The sequence below is a fragment of the Hylobates moloch genome, unplaced genomic scaffold (genome assembly GCF_009828535.3).
Source record: "Hylobates moloch isolate HMO894 unplaced genomic scaffold, HMol_V3 SCAFFOLD_15, whole genome shotgun sequence".
Taxonomy (NCBI): domain Eukaryota; kingdom Metazoa; phylum Chordata; class Mammalia; order Primates; family Hylobatidae; genus Hylobates; species Hylobates moloch.
The window spans coordinates 56,761,538-56,779,403 of record NW_026652290.1 but is presented as its reverse complement, the minus strand read 5'-3'; the positions used below and the strand labels follow the sequence as shown (position 1 = coordinate 56,779,403).

At 40.0% G+C, this 17,866-nt stretch overlaps 1 long non-coding RNA gene across 1 annotated transcript in view; it reads right to left on the bottom strand.

Moving 5' to 3' along the window:
* Positions 1-304: 304 nt before the first annotated feature.
* LOC116484178 (uncharacterized) overlaps positions 305-17,866 on the bottom strand; it is a 29,788-nt gene continuing 12,226 nt past the window's right edge. Inside the window, exon 3 of the long non-coding RNA XR_004252486.1 lies at positions 305-849. This is a non-coding gene — a long non-coding RNA (uncharacterized LOC116484178). The remainder of the gene's footprint in view (positions 850-17,866) is intronic.

Here is a 17,866-nt window from a genome sequence, read left to right as displayed (position 1 = left end):
ATGGCTGTCAGGCCAAAAGAGCATCCTAGCTCACATCAGCAGACTTCTCCCTCACCACTGGCTATCCTGCCCTTGACTAGCTAGAATGGAGGATCATGGATATAAGGATATCGCATCCTTATAAAATTGTACTGAATCCAAGGCTCGGGGAGATAAGTCTCCCTGGGCTTCCCCTGCATTCCCTCTTCCTTCATGCCATAAAGGGGCCACCACCATAAACTAAATCTGAAATCACAGCACATCAGAAGAAAGCAAAACTAAAAATCCGTATCAAAGCAGAAAATCAAGAGTGGAGACTGAAAACGTGATTCTTATCTTTATTGACCATTGCATTGATGAGAATCAATAACAATTGTAAATGTTTCCATTTCACATTTAGAATGTTTTCTATTGGTGTAGAAGTTTAGAGTTCAAAGAGCATGTTCATTTACCTCATTTTATATCGCAGTGATTTATTGTACCAAAGGAACTTAAGAGCCCTTTGATCAATCTGTAACAGACATAGTTTTCCTAACCAAGTGTTTCTCCAAGTATGGTTCTCAAAACTGGTCCATGCCAGCAGCATCACCACCACCGGGGACTTGTTAGAAATGCAGATACTTGAGCTCCATCCCCAGACCTGCTGAATCAGAAACCCTGGGAGTAGGCCTAGCGATCTTTGTTGTCACAAGTCCTCCAGGGAATTTCTGTACACCCTATCATTTGAGAACCACTGCCCTAGCCTCCTAGAGACTGCCAGGCCTTCCTGAGTTCCTCTTCACCATCTGAAGCAAATAGTGGCATTTTTCAAGCACTATTTGTAGAGTGTTTGTCTGTCTTTGCCAATAGTAAGGTCGGGTCTTCAGATTTCTGTGCCAGACTTAAGAAAAGACAGTAAGGCAGTAGTTTTCAATATTAAGAAAACAGTTCCCATTTTTTCTTCATACCCTCTCCCCATCACACACACACACACACACACACACACACACACACATACATATACATATACATATACACACACTGCCCCTGCCCATTTCAGAGTGTCTCCCCCAGCTCCTCAGACCCCTATTCTGGGACATTCTGCACTCCCTTCCCACATCCTCCTCTATAAAATGCAATTTTTAAAATCTTATCCTCCAGCCTGTATCACCTCTCACCTCCGTATTCACGCATCCCCCATTACCCCTCTTCAGCCTCTATCTTTTTGCAGCTTCCAAAGCTTTTGCATTTACAGCCTCACCCCAGGCACTATCTTTCACCCAACACCTTGTGTCCTTTTCTGAAACCCTGTCTCCCCACTCCCCTCCTTCCCACTCCTGCCCTATGCACATTTTCTCTCCCACACGAGTGCTAGCTCCTTTCCCACAGGTCAGCCAGACTCCCTCATTTGCTGCCCATCCCTAGTCTCCACTGTTTTCCTGATGATTTTTGTTCTCATCCCCTAGAACAGAGATGACCAGCCCCACACCCAATCTTCTCTGGGTCTCCCCCTCCTCTGACATCCTCTCCCCTCCTCTGACATCACCAGTCTTTGGCTTTTATTTCTGCTACAATAGAAATATTTTTTCTCTGAGGCCATAGTCTTCTCCAACTTTCATACTTATCTTTTGTTACCTATGCACTAGTTTATTTTTTAAATATATTGAAGTGAATAGTTGATTTGAAGGAAAAAATATTAGATAAAAAATTGTTCAGGTAATAAGGGGATGAACCAAAAATTGTGGAGGTGGTCACAGAACAAATGATGGTATCAAATGCTGATGCAGCAGGAGGCGATGGGCATGTCGAAAAGCAGAATATGTTAAATATTGTGAGAAAAGACCCTGGGGTAGAGATGAGCATGTGGCTACAGGCAGCAGTGGGATTCCAGCACGAGAAGGGTAGAAGGAAGGTTCAGGTAAGACAAAGCTGTTTATCCTTTCTAGGTCAAAGCCCATGTTGAAAATCTAATGAAATCTAACAAGTCCTCATAGTAAAATGCCCAAACAAGCTAAAGTTTGCATTTATTTCTGGCACATGGAAGAATTCATGAAGCCTAAAGGGGATGACGTCCAGAGACCTCAGGTAGAGAAACACGCTGGGTTTGGGTGCCAATCCAAAAGGCTTCAATGCCAGAAAATGCAACAAAACTTGGGCTTCATCCAAGTGGCAAGGTGGTATGTGTTTTAGGATGCTCAGCTTTGTGTACTTTGTATTTTGTGTACACATCTCATGCCCAACCTTTAGCAAGACTTTGTGAAATTAATGTTTTGATTCCAGAAACGTCAGGCCAGCAACATTGGCTTGATGCCAGAAAAACCAGCCACTAACATATTTTGAAAATGATGTCGTAGATAGAGTACAGGAAATGATTATCACTGGGCAGATAAAAGGAAAACATCTTAAAAGAGAATATAAACTTTTTAACCTACTGTAGAGGCAACATGTAAAAACGTCTGTGCACCAGAGAAAGAAAATTCAGTGATATGTGTGAGGAGTGGTTTGCATGTGTGTGAGGTTAGAGAAAAAGCCACACATGGATTGCAAATGTATTGGTTTTATCTACTGAGTGCTGTTCTCCCAGTCCAGAAACAAGAAGATTACCATTTTTGTGTTTTCAGTGTAATAGTATCAGGTAACACAGATTCATTGGTTGCTACATGCCAAGCACCTCATGTGCATTGTTTCATTTAAACCCCTCCTTTACCCTATGAGGCAGACACTCATACAAATGAAGGGCTGAGGCCCAGAGAGCTTACGCAAAGAATGGCTAAGTCACTGTCCTAGAACCCGAAGCTGGGATGAACTAGACCAAGATTAAACCAGATGGCCTGACTCTGTCAGAGCCTTGCTTCTTAACACCATCCTGGATCCAACAATAGTTCTCTCTCCCCAAAACTGACATGGCTCAAAATCTGAATTCCCCTGTTGGCCCGGTTTCCAACCAGATCCACAAACTGTAATTGGATTATGCAGTTGGAATCTGAGAAACAGGAAAGTGCAAATAGCCAAAATAATGAGCACTCGTTAAACTCCTTGGAAAGAACAACACTGCTTCAAGGCAGTGCCTACAAGCAAGTTTTGCTTGAAGAAAATAACTAAAACGTAATCATTACTTTTAGAGATCTTGGTTGATTTCACCCACTATCCATTCCTCTGCTTGTTTTCCCAGAGAAAATGTGTAGGTGCTCTCTTATTAAAAATAAACTTGCATCCCAGTCTACCCCAGAGCGAGATCAAATGGCTACCACAGGGAGTGATATGAAAATGGAGTCATTTCTCTGAAATTCCCAAGGGTGCTTTTTTGCTTTTAAGAGCAATGAAGTCACTTTCTGCTAGTAATTTATTGTTTCCACCAGTTATTCAAATATTTGTCTACATGTTGAAAAATTAGTCCTTATTCAAACAAGTTTTGCTTTTAGAGCAAAGGCATTCTAAATGTTCAGTAAAACTGGATTCTAGCAAAGGGATACATATAAAGATAAAGTAATTAAAAGCACATGCTTGCTTTCTTCTTAGATAAGCAAACTAAAAATACAAAAAAAAAAAAAAGCCTACACCTTTCTTCAACAGACATTGGGTTTCCCAGATTGGACTGGAGGCCTAACCTCAAAAAATGAGGTTGGCTTCATCCAAACATCACCTGTTTTGCCATTTCCCTGGGCTTGCATGCTAAACAGGTTCAGTCATTTCTGAAAATCGTGGTTCAGGCTGGTCTTTCTTTTGTCCTTGGCATTCTTAGCCTCAGCCAATAGCAGTATGAAGACATTAACTTTATTAAACATAGATTGTGGCTGGTGTTATTGGAAAGAAGTTTAGTTTGTTTTTCACCCATTATCACATTATAGATGACTTTTATCGCTATAGTGGGTCATGTGTATGTGGGCAATTGCCCCCTTTCCATCCAAATAATATAAGTACCATTAGGCAGGAAGAAAAAGGAAATGGGAAGGAGAGAATAGAGTGCATAATGAGAGAAAAGGACTATTTCCTAAATGCTTCCTGACTTACTGTAGGGAACAAATGAATTATTGCACCCTTCTAAAACTTCAGTGCCCTTGGTAAGAACAGACAGAGACAGGAGAAAGGGTAAGCAGTTTGTCTTTCTGGAAAAAAGGGCAAATTATATTATATATATATATAACTTTTTTCCCCAAATACTGCTCACTAAACTAAGTATTTCCATACTGTTTGCAGCAAGCAGGGAAAAGCATATGGAAGGAGGGAGAGAGAGATCATATATAACTTCTTCAGAATTGAGGGAGGGTCAGGAAAATACTCAAAGGAATAAACTGTGTAAATAAATACAAAAACTAATCCTAACAGCCTCTGAAACCTCACTTAAGGCATAGATGGTGCCTGGAAGCCAAAGTTTCCACTCAGTCAGCAATAGCATTCAAACACATCATCATTCAGGGAGTTGCTTTTTCTCATCATCTGTTTATCCTCAACAGCCCTCATTGTTCAGCACAGTGAGTGCTCAGTAATTACCTTTTGAATGTATAGGAAATCACCTCATTGAGCATCTACCATATACATAGGATTCTTTTTAATAATTATCAAGTTTCAGATATGTTAAAGTTAGGGAAAAAAATCTGGTTTGGGTCAGCAAGTTCAGTAAATCGGTCTCATAAAAGAAGTTTGAGGAGAGCATTTTCCATTGACCTTTTCTTCACATTTAAAGTGTCTCTGAACTTGACAGTAGGTATCAAGAGATTTGGAAAAGGTCATGCCTCTTGCCCAAGTAGCTCAACTTCCAGTTATCTGCCCCCAAGGAAGTCATAAGAGGTATGAACAAGAATTTATGGTGGAGATGTTCATCACAGCACTATTTAGAATACCAGTATCCATGGATACACATGTCCAGGCACAGGGTCAAGTTTAAATTAAGCTGGAATCAAAGTCAAGTCATGCAATGGCCTCCCAGTGACCATTACATGTGATTTTTTTAAAGTTTCTTTAATGGCATGGAAGATATTTGATGATATACTGATAAATGAAAAAAGCAGGATGCAACGCACTTGACACAGGATGATCAAAATCTACATCAGAGAAAGAGCTACAGGAAGAGAGAGAGACACACACATAAAGGGAAAATCAAAAGTTAACATTCCAAGTTACGACGAGGAGTTATCCCTTAGTTATGAAAGTTATGAGGTTACAAATGATTTCTTTCATCTTTCTAAAATTTCCTATTATATATTCCCAGCTTGCTTTTATAGTCAGAAAAAAATAAATTTTTTGTCAAGAACTGTTAACTGTTTAAACCAGGTTAGGAAGTCTAATCGTTGGGAAAACAGGAGATACTCTAAATTCGGACAGCTTCAATTGCCAGAATTCAATTGCCATAAGTTTTTTGTGTGTTTTTGTTGTTGTTGTTTGTTTGTTTTTTTAGACAGGGTCTCGCTCTGTCACCCAAACTGGAGTGCAGCGGCACAATCATGGCTCACTGCAGCCTCCCCATTCTGGGCTCAGGCGGTCCTCCTGCCTCAGTCTTCTGCTACCAGATGATCTCTACAGTTTTCCTATGGTTTCTTGAAGCCTTCTGTGCATTTTCCCTAATAGCCAACTACTTACGATCTGTGAGTCTGCAGGAACTAATAATTACAAGAATTTTCTCAGGAAAGGAAGATGGAAAGGGGAGTCCAGGAGAGTCCGACTCAAGTCATAGATTGCCATTGGCTTGTTGGCAAGTCACTTAAACTCTTGAGGCCTCCTTTGTGTCACAGACTAGGTAATTTTTAAGCTCCCTTGTAGTTTTAAGTCCAAAAAATAATTATGTTTTCTATGCTGTCCTAGGAGGTCACCACCAAATAATTTGCATTTGGAACATGTAGACTTCAATTGTTCTTGAGTGAAAGAATGGCCTTCCAGTCACTCTGGAGGATGACAGAGGCCAGTCACTCACACTTGAGCCATTGAATAGCCTTCCTCTCACATCGTCTCCTGGTTTCTGGGCTTCACCACCAGGATCCTCTTAAGAGTTCTGCTCGTCCCACAAGGTATGATTTTTAACATGCCAAATGCACTTTTATCATCGACAAAGCCTACTGTGCTGGGAAAACAGTGGCCCTCAGCCTTTTCTGGGACACAGCTGCCTTTCAGAAACTGTGGGAAACACTGACCTCTCCTCAGAAAAATGGTCTTTCACGTCAAAATTTGGCTGAGCACTTCACAGAGTCACAGACTTGCAGCCCAAAGCCCTTGGATGCCAGGTTAAAAATCCCTGGTGAGGATAGTATTTACCTATTCAACAGAGCCCCAGATGATTTTAAAGCATGCTTCTTTTTCATGAGTAAGATGATCATGATGACTAGAAATCATGTAATGAAGGGGGCCCGCCAAGGCCCTGTGAGTCAGGAAGAAGGGAACCCAGAGCTGTATCCTTCAGTGCAACCCAGGAACAGCAAGCCTCAGGACAGCGGTGAGGACCACAGGAAAGGGGGCACATCTCGGAAACCACTCCCTGCTCCAGAGCCCATCTACAAGCGACAGAGCTGCAACCGCCACCAGCGCAGCCTTCTCCCTGACGAGAATTTGGACTCAGGTTTACAATGCCTCAGGCATTATCTCACTGATCCTCACCACAACTCACTATGTTACTATTGAGCTTGATTGTACATGGTACCCAACATCTCCATTTTGTAGATGAGGAAACTGATTATCAGGGAGGATAACAAGTTTTTCCAAAGTCACAGAGCCAGCAAATGTCAGGGGCATGATTCAGGCTCTGCCTGACTCTATTCCACCCAAGTCAGGCTAATTATTATCAGGCAAGCCCCCGTGCTCAGCTCAGCCACAGGGTTGTTTCTCAGGAAACATTGCCGTAAGTTGAACACCAGTGACACAAAGGAGACTCATGGAAAATTAGTAGCAAGTGGTAGCTGAATAGCAGTATCTTTTTTTTTTTTGAGACAGGATTTCACTGTCTCCCAGGGTAGAGTGCAGTGGCATGATCATGGCTCCCTGCAACCTTCACTTCCTGGGCTCAGGCAATCCTCCTGCCTCAACATCCCAAGTAGCTGTGACTATAGGCATGAGCCACCATGCCTGGCTAATTTTTTCAATTTTTTGTAGAGATGGAGTCTCATTATGTTGCCCAGACTGGTCTTGAACTCTTGGCCTCAAACAATCCTGCATTGGCCTCCCAATGTGCTGGGATTACAGGTGTGAGCCATCATGCCTGGCTGGCAGTAATGTCTTAATGCCCAATGCCTCTCAAAGTTCTGTTTGAGGGAGGAAGTAAGAAGGAAGACAGCCTAGGAGCTTCTTTAAAAAAAATACCATCTTTGTTTTTTTCATTTGCAGAGTCATCATATCTCTGTGCGCCCAATGCTGTGAGTGACCAGCTACAGCCAGGGAAACTCTGTAGCTCTAGAACATAGCCAAGGCCTTTGCTGAAATCCCAGAGCCAGGGAACCACACAGAAGTGCATGGCAAGCCTGGCTCTATGTTCCAGGGGGCTGGCTACTTCTCTTAATAAAACAGACTCCCTCTGTCTCCTCAACTAAGAATCGTAGAACTGTAAAAATGGAAAGAACCTCAAATATTACTTGGTTTAATGGCTTCCTCTTTTTCATCACTCCCACCCTTCCTTCCTACCTTTACCGTAGACCTTATTTTGCCAAGGAAGAAATTCAAAACCAGAGAAAAGAAGTTGCTTGTTTAAGACTCTACAGATCATTGTTAGAGGGTAGAAGTTGAACATAGGTCTATTATGGACCAGGAAGTATGTCACATAATTTACAAATAGCATCTCATTTAAACTTACAGTTATTCACTGAAGTAGATCTTATTATACTCATTTTGTAGGATGGAGAAACTAATGTTCAGGAAGGTAAATAATTCACCATGGTCAAACAAAAAAAAATCATTTGAACATAAATAGCCCTAACCCATAAAGCCAATGCCTTTTTCAAAAAACTCTATAGATCATTAGAGATGAGCCAGAAGTTACCCTGATAATGCTCCTGTGAAGTGCTGGTCACTGTGTTTAGGTTCCCCTGCACTCCTTTCACCTATGGTACTCCGCCTCTCCCTCTCGGTCTGGAGAATGAACAGCAGACATGGTGATGGATACAAAAGGGAGACCCCTCTGATGGGTGCAGTGGTGACAGCAAAGACCAGATCCAAGAAAGTACCATCTTGGATGGGATATGTGCCAGAGTGGATGGATGACATGCCCAAGGGTCAGAAGAGATACATGACATTTCAAAGATAACAGAATAGTAACAAAATAGATGAGTTAAAAAATAAATAAATAAATAAAAACTTTTTTTTTCTAACAACCTCAGAGTGTCAGCTGCCGACATACAACTTATTATAAATGCTGAGGAAAGAAGGCGATAAAAGAAAGACAATCCAAGTTCCGTGACGAAGGAAAAAGGCGACAAGATTAAGCTTTCTTCATCAGGCATAATATATAGAAGCTCAAAGTCAAGGTAAAGTGAGTTATAGAAAAATAAAGATGAAATTTTTCGCAGCAATAATCAGTTTCACAGTTATCATTTGTATTCAACTGGTTATTCTATCCTGCTACCAATTCAGAAATGCTCCATAAAAATTATGCAAATTATTTTATTTGAAATAAGCTTTAAGTCGACTTTAGGGAAAGGAAAAAAGGACCCCAAACCATGTACCCATTTCCCATGTGAAACTCATCAGCCCTCCTGCCACTACTTGTTATTACAGATTTGAGGAAAAGTGGAAGAGACAGAAGACAAGAAAAAGAACCCTTCCAGAGTAATCCAATATGGGGGGAATGGGAGTAGTGCGGCAGGTAGTGAGAATAAAGCTGTCAAAAGACAAGACAGATTACAGGCCGGGCGTGGTGGCTCATAACTGTAATCTCAGCACTTTGGAAGGCCGAGGCAGGCGGATCACGAGGTCAGGAGATCAAGACCATCCTGGCTAACACGGTGAAACCCTGTCTCTACTAAAAATACAAAAAATTAGCCAGGCGTGGTGGTGGGAGTCTGTAGTCCCAGCTACTCAGGAGGCGGAGGCAAGAGAATGGCGTGAACCCGGGAGGCGGGGCTTGCAGTGAGCCAAGATGGCACCACTGCTCTCCAGCCTGGGTGACAGAGAAAGAATCCGTTTCAATAAAAAAAAAAGAAAAGAAAAGACAAGACAGATTATACTTCCCTGTGCCCTTCAAAAACTGATTCAGTTCAGAAATAAGGATTCTCAGAATTCTTGATCAAGAAGTCATCTAGCTTTTCTCTGTCATCTTCAGGAAAACCAAAGGCTACAAAGACATGAGCCCAGGGAAATGAGAAGTTTCCCAGAGGAAGCGATTCTAAACTGCCCTCACAGTCACAACCCTGCATTAGGACTAAATAAAGCTGATCAGCATTTGTCAATCAATCCGTACCTGTGTGATAGATTCATTCATGTCAGTCTCCCCATTGAAAAACAGTTTCCACAAGGGCAGACCGTGACAGTGTTACAATGTATCAACATACTCTTCAAAACTAGCACAGTCCCTGACATAGAATTCATCTTACATTAATTTTGTTGAACAAATGAAATTTAAAAAGTCTACATCCCAGGAACTGGAAATACTCTGTTATGATTAGATATCTGCACTCTACATGAAGTAACGTAGTGCTATTTGAAAATGGAATTAGATTAGTAAATAAGTTTGTATTGCAAATATAGGGCAAGTGTAAAAACACACTTTTAAAAGTATCCTTGGTATGCAAAAAGAGGAAAAAAATTATATAAAATTCTCAACTAAAATGAAAGCAAGAAAAATGGGGGAAAAGAAAAAGTGATGAAAAGTATAAAGTAGATATTAATCCAATTGTGTCAATAATCACTTTAAATATAAAGACCTAAACAGAACAATGAAAAGTCAGAGATTGTCAGAATGGATACACAATAAGACACAACTATGTGTTGTCTACAAAAACCCACTTTAAATATAAAAATACATTAAATACTACATCACAATCTTCCTTCTCTCCTATCTCTACCCTCATGCACACACACACACACACACACACACACACACACACACACACACACACAGGCTTTTAGTTAAAAAAAAAATATTTTGGCTGCAGTGGCTCACACCTGTAATCTCAGCACTTTGGGAGGCCGAGGTGGGTGGATCACAAGGTCAGGTGTTTGAGACTAGCCTGGCCAATATGGTGAAACCCCTTCTCTACTAAAAATATAAAAATTAGCTGGATGTGGTGGTGTGTGCCTGTAATCCTAGCTACTCGGGAGGCTGAGGCAGGAGAATTGCTCAAACCTGGGAGGCAGAGATTGCAGTAAGCCAAGATCATGCTACTGCACTCCAGCCTGGGCAACAGAGCAAGACTCTGTCTAAAAAAAAAATTATAGAGCTAAGAATGAGTTACTTCCTATTCTCAGTATACTAGATCCTGTCAATGTATCAATCAAGACATTTACACAAAAGGATTGAGACTTCTCATGGTTTCATACCTTCTGTAAACAGTTCCCACTGTTCTGGAGCAAAACTGAAGGAGGCACTTAACAAACTTGCTGAAGTCTTGCTCTTACATACACAGACAGGCTTTAACATATAGCTGAAAATCAGTTACAGTTTCTCAGGACAGTGATGAAAGAAAACATGCAAATGTAACCCATATGTTAACTTTGATATTTGTCCCCTAGCCCTGTCAGGTTAACACTTCACACTTGGAAAATGACAACTTACCTTGTTATGTTGCTTAAAGAAAACCAAAGTTTTGCTTATCTAAATTAAAATAAGGTTGTTTCTCCCTTATGATGTCCAAATGGGACTTAGTCTCTTCCCTAAACCTATTACTCCTAATAATTTTCGCTTTTTCCTGAAGAAAAAACTGAAATTCAACTTTCTGAACCAAATCAATCACTAATTGAAATAAATGCTCGGAGGACAGCATCTAAGCATTTTTAATTCAAACAATAAATACCATATGATTAATAAAGTGTCATTCAACTTTCTGCTAAACTATCTAAGCCTTGATCTTTTCAGTTGTATGTTGATTATATGATTCCATTTCAAAAGGTCTGCATGAGAATAACTCTGCTTACAGGAAAACTAGCAAATACAAAGTTCTTATTTAGTCTACCTATGTTCTCTTGCCTCAACTGTTCTTTAAAAAAAAAAAATAGGTTTAGTTGATAGCATATTCAAAATGAGAGATTTCAAATACATACTCTGATTTCCAGACATCTCTTGAAAACTAGATCTGTCTATTAAACTTAGGCTTATTAATTCATCTGGCAACAATCAGCTTGCCTAATAACAACTGCTCCTTTTAGACAAGGCATGTGCTTTCCAGTCTGCCAGTTGCCACCATTCCATATTGATTCCCTGACACTGAGACCCAGTGCCAGTTGCCATTTACCATCAGGTTTCTGCTGCTGTTTTTCTTGTAACAGAGAACTATTCCTCTGTTATTTGTGTCACTATGAAAAGTGGGGAGATAGACCAAGAAAATATCAATTGTGTCATACTCACTGCATGCTTCCATCATGTACATTCACTGACCCATCATTTAAACATTTCGGTTTGAAACCTATGCCCTATAGAACAGTGATGAGATAGTCATTCACTCTGAAAGTTAAGAGGTGCCAGCCAGCTACAAACTAGGGTTTGTAGAGGTTTGTTCATGTAATAAGTGCCATCCAGATGACACTACACACAGGAAGAATAAAAAGGAACTCCAAGTCATCAAAAATTTTCTGAAAAATCAAGGCTTTCCATGTGATGGGGAATATTGAGTGTCAATTTGATTGGATTGAAGGACGCAAAGCATTGTTCCTGGGTGTGTCTATGAGGGTGTTGCCAAAGGAGATTAACATTTGAGTCAGGACCAGGAAAAAAAGACCCACCCTCAGTCTGGGTGGGCACCATCTAATCAGCTGCCAGCATGGCCAAAATAAAAGCAGGCAGAAGAACATGGAAAGACTAGACTGGCTTGGTCTTCTGACCTACATCTTTCTCCCACGTTGGATGCTTCCTGCCCTCGAACATCAGACTCCAAGTTATTCAGATTTGGGGTTGTTTTTTTTCTCCTCCTCCTCTTCTTCCTCCTCCTCCTCTTCTTCCTCCTCCTTCTCTTCTTCCTCCTCCTCCTTCTTCTTCCTTCTCCTTCTTCTCCTCCTCTTCCTTCTTCTTTTTCCTCTTCTTCCTTCTTCTTTTTCCTCTTCTTCCTTCTTCTTCTTCTTTTTCCTCCTCCTCCCCCTTCTTCTTCTTCCTTTTTCTTCCTCTTCTTCCCCTTCTTCCTCCTCCTCCACCTGTTCCTCTTCTTCCTCCTCTCTTATTCTTCCCCTTCCCCATTTTTTCACTTCTCCTCCTCCTCTTCCTCCTCCTCCTTCTTCCTTTGCTTCTTCTTCTTCCTCCTCCTCCTTCCTCCTCTTCCATTTCTTCTTTTTACCCTTTCCCCTACTTCTTCTTTTTCCTCCTCCTCCCCCCATTCTAGAATTCCAGATATACATATGTTTAAATGTTTGATACTGTCACTCTTGAATAGTCTGTTATGATGTTTTTGTTTTGTTTCCATTTTTCTTTGTATTTTAGTCTGAATAATTTCTATAGATCTAGTTTTAAATTCACTTTTTTTTCCCTCAGCTGTGTCAAGTCTATTGATGAGCCCAACACAGGCATTCTTCTCTTTTATTGTGGTTTTTATTTCTAGTATTTCTATGTGATGATTTTTGTAGTTTTCATTTCGCTGCTGAGATTATCTGTCTGCTCTTGCATGTTGTTTACTTTTTCCATTAGATCCTTTAAAGTATTAGTTATACTTATTTTAAATCCTTGTCAGGTAATTCCAACATTTGTGCCATATTTTATTCTGGTCCAATGATTGCTTTGTCTTTGAAGGTGCATTTTTTTTTCTTGCTTTTTCATATGCTTCCTAACTTTTTCTACATCCTAAGCATCAGTCTAACATAACTGTGATATCAAAATATAAAAGGATCATTCAAGGAAAGAGCACTACATGCATTACTAAGCATAGTTTTGGAAAACAAAATAAAACAGTGTATAAAAAGAATAATACATCATGATTAAGTTTGGTTTAACACTAAAAATATTAGTTAACATAATCCAACACATTAAGGATTAAAAGAGAAAAATCATGTGATTATCACAGTAACTGCATTAAAAAGCATTTGATAGAGTTTTAACCCTTTAATAATTTAAAGTAAAAACTGTTAGGAAAAATAGGAGAAGGGAACATTCTTAACTAATTTTTAAATTAATAATTTCAAAAATACATAAGCAGAGAGAGAGAGAGATCATCATGGCAGATGGGAGGCAGGACTACATTGCAGCTCCAGACAGAACAGCTTACAGAAGCTCACAGTGTGAATTTTAGCTCCAGATCGACTGCAAGAACAAACCAGCAATCCTGAGAGGACCCATAGACCCTCTGAAGGAAGCAGGCTGCTCCTGCAGAACCCAGGAAACATCCCAAATACTGTGAGTGCCCCAACTGCAGAGGTGGGAAAGGGAGACCCTCCATTCCCAAACACACACTCCCACTGGAGAAGTTGAAGGTCTGTTTGTGGGAGAAGTTTCCGACCTTACCTGGAGCTGAGCCAATTTAGAGAGTCGAGTGAAATACAGGGGTAGAGGAAGCAGCAGAAAGGCCCTGGGAGCTTGCTGGGTCCCCTAGCTGGCTATTCCTGCCTGGCACCACAGGGTTCCATTCAGTGGGTAACCAGAGGAGCAGGCGGTACAACCCCACAGGGAGAAGGAAATCTCTAGCTGAACTCTGTAACAGTTTGAATGGGGCAAGAAGCCTTTTGGCCAGAACTCACAGAAGGGCGCAAATCTGGCATGCAGACTCCACAGGCAGGGGAAGAACCAAGCCCTTTTCTCTGGCAGCTGGGAGGTGGAAAGCCTGGGGCAGATTTTCAATCCCGTCATGCCCTCTGCCTGGAAACAGACCAGGGCTGTTTGCGGGGAGCACAGTGGGAGTGAGACCACCCTTTTATTTTGCATGGGAGCTGGGTGAGGCCTGTGACTGCCAGCTTTTCCCCATTTCCCTGACAACCTGCATGACTCAGCAGACAGCCATAACCCTCCTAGGTACACAACTCCAGTGACCTGGGAACATCACCCCCATCTGCCACAGCAGCCACAGCAAGAGCCACCCAAGGTCCAAGGAGAATCTGAGTTCAGACATGCCTAGCCCTGCCTCAACCTGATGGTCCTTCCCTATCTACCCTGGTAGTGGAAGACAAAGGGCATATAATCTTGGGAGTTCTAGGGCCCCATCCACCATCAGTCCCTCTCTATACTACTAAAGCTGATGCTTTCTGGAAAGCCCCACCTCCTGGCAGGAGGCCAACCACATAAAAATAGAGCATTAAACCACCAAAGCTAAGAACCCTCATTGAGTCCACTGCATGCCCCCCGCCACCTCCACCAGAACAGGCACTAGTATCCACAGCTGAGAGACCCATAGATGGTTCACATCACAGGACTCTGTGCAAACAATGCAAACAACCCCCAGTACCAGCCCAGAGCTGGATAGACTCGCTGGGTGGCTAGACTCAGAAGACAGACAACAGTCACTGCAGTTCGGCTCACAGGAAGCCACATCCATAGGAAAAGGGGGAGAGTACTATAACAAGGGAACACCCCGTGGGACAAAAGAATCTGAACAGCAGTCTTCAGCCCTAGACCTTCCCTCTGACAGAGACTATCCAAATGAGAAGGAAACCAACCCTGGTAATATGACAAAAACAGGCTCTTCAAATACATGGAAATTAAATAACCTTCTCCTGAATTAGCAATGGGTCAAAAACAAAATCAAGATAGAAATTTAAAAATTCTTTGAACTGAATGATGATAATGACACAACCTATCAAAACCTCTTTGATACAGCAAAGGTGATGCTAAGAGGAAAGTTCACAGCCCTAAGTACCTATATCAAAAAGACCTCACAAATTGACATTCTAAGGTCACACCTCAAGGAACTGGAGAAACAAGAACAAACAAAACCCAAGCCCAGCAGAAGAAAGGAAATTACTAAGATCAGAGCAGAACTAAATGAAATAAAAAATATATATTTACAAAAAGATAAATGAAACAAAAAGCTGGTTCTTTGAAAAGATAAATAAAATTGATAGACCACTAGCAAGATTAACCAAGAAAAGAAGAGAGAAAATCCAAATAACCTCACTAAGAAACAAAACAGGAGATATTACAACTGACACCACTGAAATACAAAAGATCATTCACGGCTGCTATGAACACCTTTACACACATAAACTAGAAAACCTAAAAGAGATGGAAAAATACAACCTCCTAGCTTAAATCAGGAAGAATTAAACACCCCCTGCAGACCAATAACAAGCAGAGAGATTAAAATGGTAATTTTAAAATTACCAACAAAAAAAGGTCCAGGACCAGGCAGATTCACAGCAGAATTCTACCAGACATTCAAAGAATTGGTACCAAGCCTTTTGACACTATTCCATAAGATAAAGAAGGAACCCTCCTCATTCATTTTATGAAGCCAGCATCACCCTAATAAGAAAACCAGGAAAGAACATAATCAAAAAAGAAAACTATAGTTCAATATCCTTGATGAACATTGAGGCTAAAATCATTAACAAAATACTTGCTAACTGAAACCAACAACATATCAAAAAGATAATCCACCATGATCAAGTGGGTTTCGTATCAGGGATACAGGGATGGTTTAACATACACAAGTCAGTAAATGTGATACACCACATAAACACAATTAAAAACAAAAATCACATGATCATCTCAATAGATGCAGAAGAAAAATTCAACAAAATACAGCATCCTTTTATGATTAAAACTCTCAGCAAAAATCAGCATACAAGGGACATACATTAATGTAATAAAAGTAATCTAAGACAAACTCACAGCCAACATAATATTGAATGAGGAAAAGTTGAAAGCATTCCCTCTGAGAATGGGAACAAGACAAGGATGCCCACTCTCACCACTCCTCTTCAATACAGTACTGGAAGTTCCTAGCCAGAGCAATCAGACAAGAAAAAGAAAAAAAGAGCATCCAAATCGGCAAAGAGGAAGTCAAACTGTCACTGTTTGTTGATGAGATGATCGTTCACTTTGAAAACCCTAAGAAATCCTCCAGAAAGCTCCTAGAACTGATAAAGCAATCCAGCAAATTTCCAATGCAAGATTAATGTACACAACTCAGTAGCTCTTCTATAGATTAGCAGCAACCAAGCGGAGAATCAAATCAAGAACTCAACCCCTTTTACAATAGCTGCAAAAAACAAACAAACAAAAATACTTAGGAATATACCTAACCAAGGAGTCAAAAGACCTCTACAAGGAAAACTATAAAACACTGCTGAAAGAAATCATAGACAACACAAACAAATGGAAACACATCCCATGCTCATGGATGTGTAGAATCAATACTGTGAAAATGACCATACTGCCAAAAGCAACCTACAAATTCAAGGCAATATCCATCAAAATACCATCAGCATTCTTCACAAAATTAGAAAAAACAATTCTAAAATTCATATGGAACCAAAAAAGAGCCTGCATAGCCAAAGCAAGACTAAGCAAAAAGAACAAATCTGGTGGCATCACACTACCTGATTTCAAACTATACTATAAGGCCATACTCACCAAAACAGCATGGTACTGGTATAGAAATAGGCATATAGACTGAGGAAACAGAATAGAGAACCCAGAAATAAACCAAATAAAGCCAACTGATCTTCAATAAAGCAAACAAAAACGTAAAATGGGGAAAGAACACCCTTTTCAACAGCTGGTGCTGGGATAATTGGCTACCCACATGTAGAAGAATGAAACTGGATCCTCATCTCTTATTTTATACAAAAATCAACTCCAGATGGATTAAGCACTTAAACCTAAGACCTGAAACTATAAAAATTCTAGCAGATAACATTGGAAAAACCTTTCTAAACATTGGTTTAGGCAAGGATTTCATGACCAAGAACACAAACACAAATATGCAATAAAAAACAAGAAAAATAGTTGGGACCTAATTAAACTAAAGAGCTTTTAAACAGCAAAAGGAACAGTCAACAGAGTAAACAGACAACCCACAGAGTGGGAGAAAATCTTCACAATCTACACATCTGACCAAGGACTAATACCCAGAATCTACAACAAACTCAAACAAATCAGCAAGAAAAAAAACAAACAATCCCAACAAAAAGTGGGCAAAGGACATGAATCGACAATTCTCAAAAGAGGATGTACAAATGGCCAACAAACATGAAAAAATGCCCAACATCACTAATGATCTGGGAAATGCAAATCAAAACGACCTTACTCCTGCAAGAATGGCCATAATTAAAAAATAAAAAAAAACAGTAGATGTTGGCATGAATGTAGTGAACAGGGAACACTTCTACACTGCTGGTGGGAATGTAAACTAGTACAGCCACTATGGAAAACAGTGTGGAGATTCCTTAAAGAACTAAAAGTAGAACTACCATTTGATCCAGCAATCCCACTACCAGGTATCTACCCAGAGGAAAAGAAGTCATTACTCGAAAAAGATACTTGGACATGCATGTTTATAGTGGCACAATTCACAATAGCAAAATCGTGGAACCAACCCAAATGCTCATCAATCAACAAGTGGATAAAGAAACTGTGAGATCTATATATATATATATATCTTTTATATATATATTATAAAAAATACATATTTATATAACATACATATATTATACATATATAACATATATACTATACATACATATATACATATATACATATATGTGTGTATATATACATATATACATATATGTGTATATATACACATATATACATATATTATACATACATATATGTATATATACACGTATATATACACATATATATTATACATACATATATTATATATATGTATGTATAATGGAATATTATGCAGCCATAAAAAGG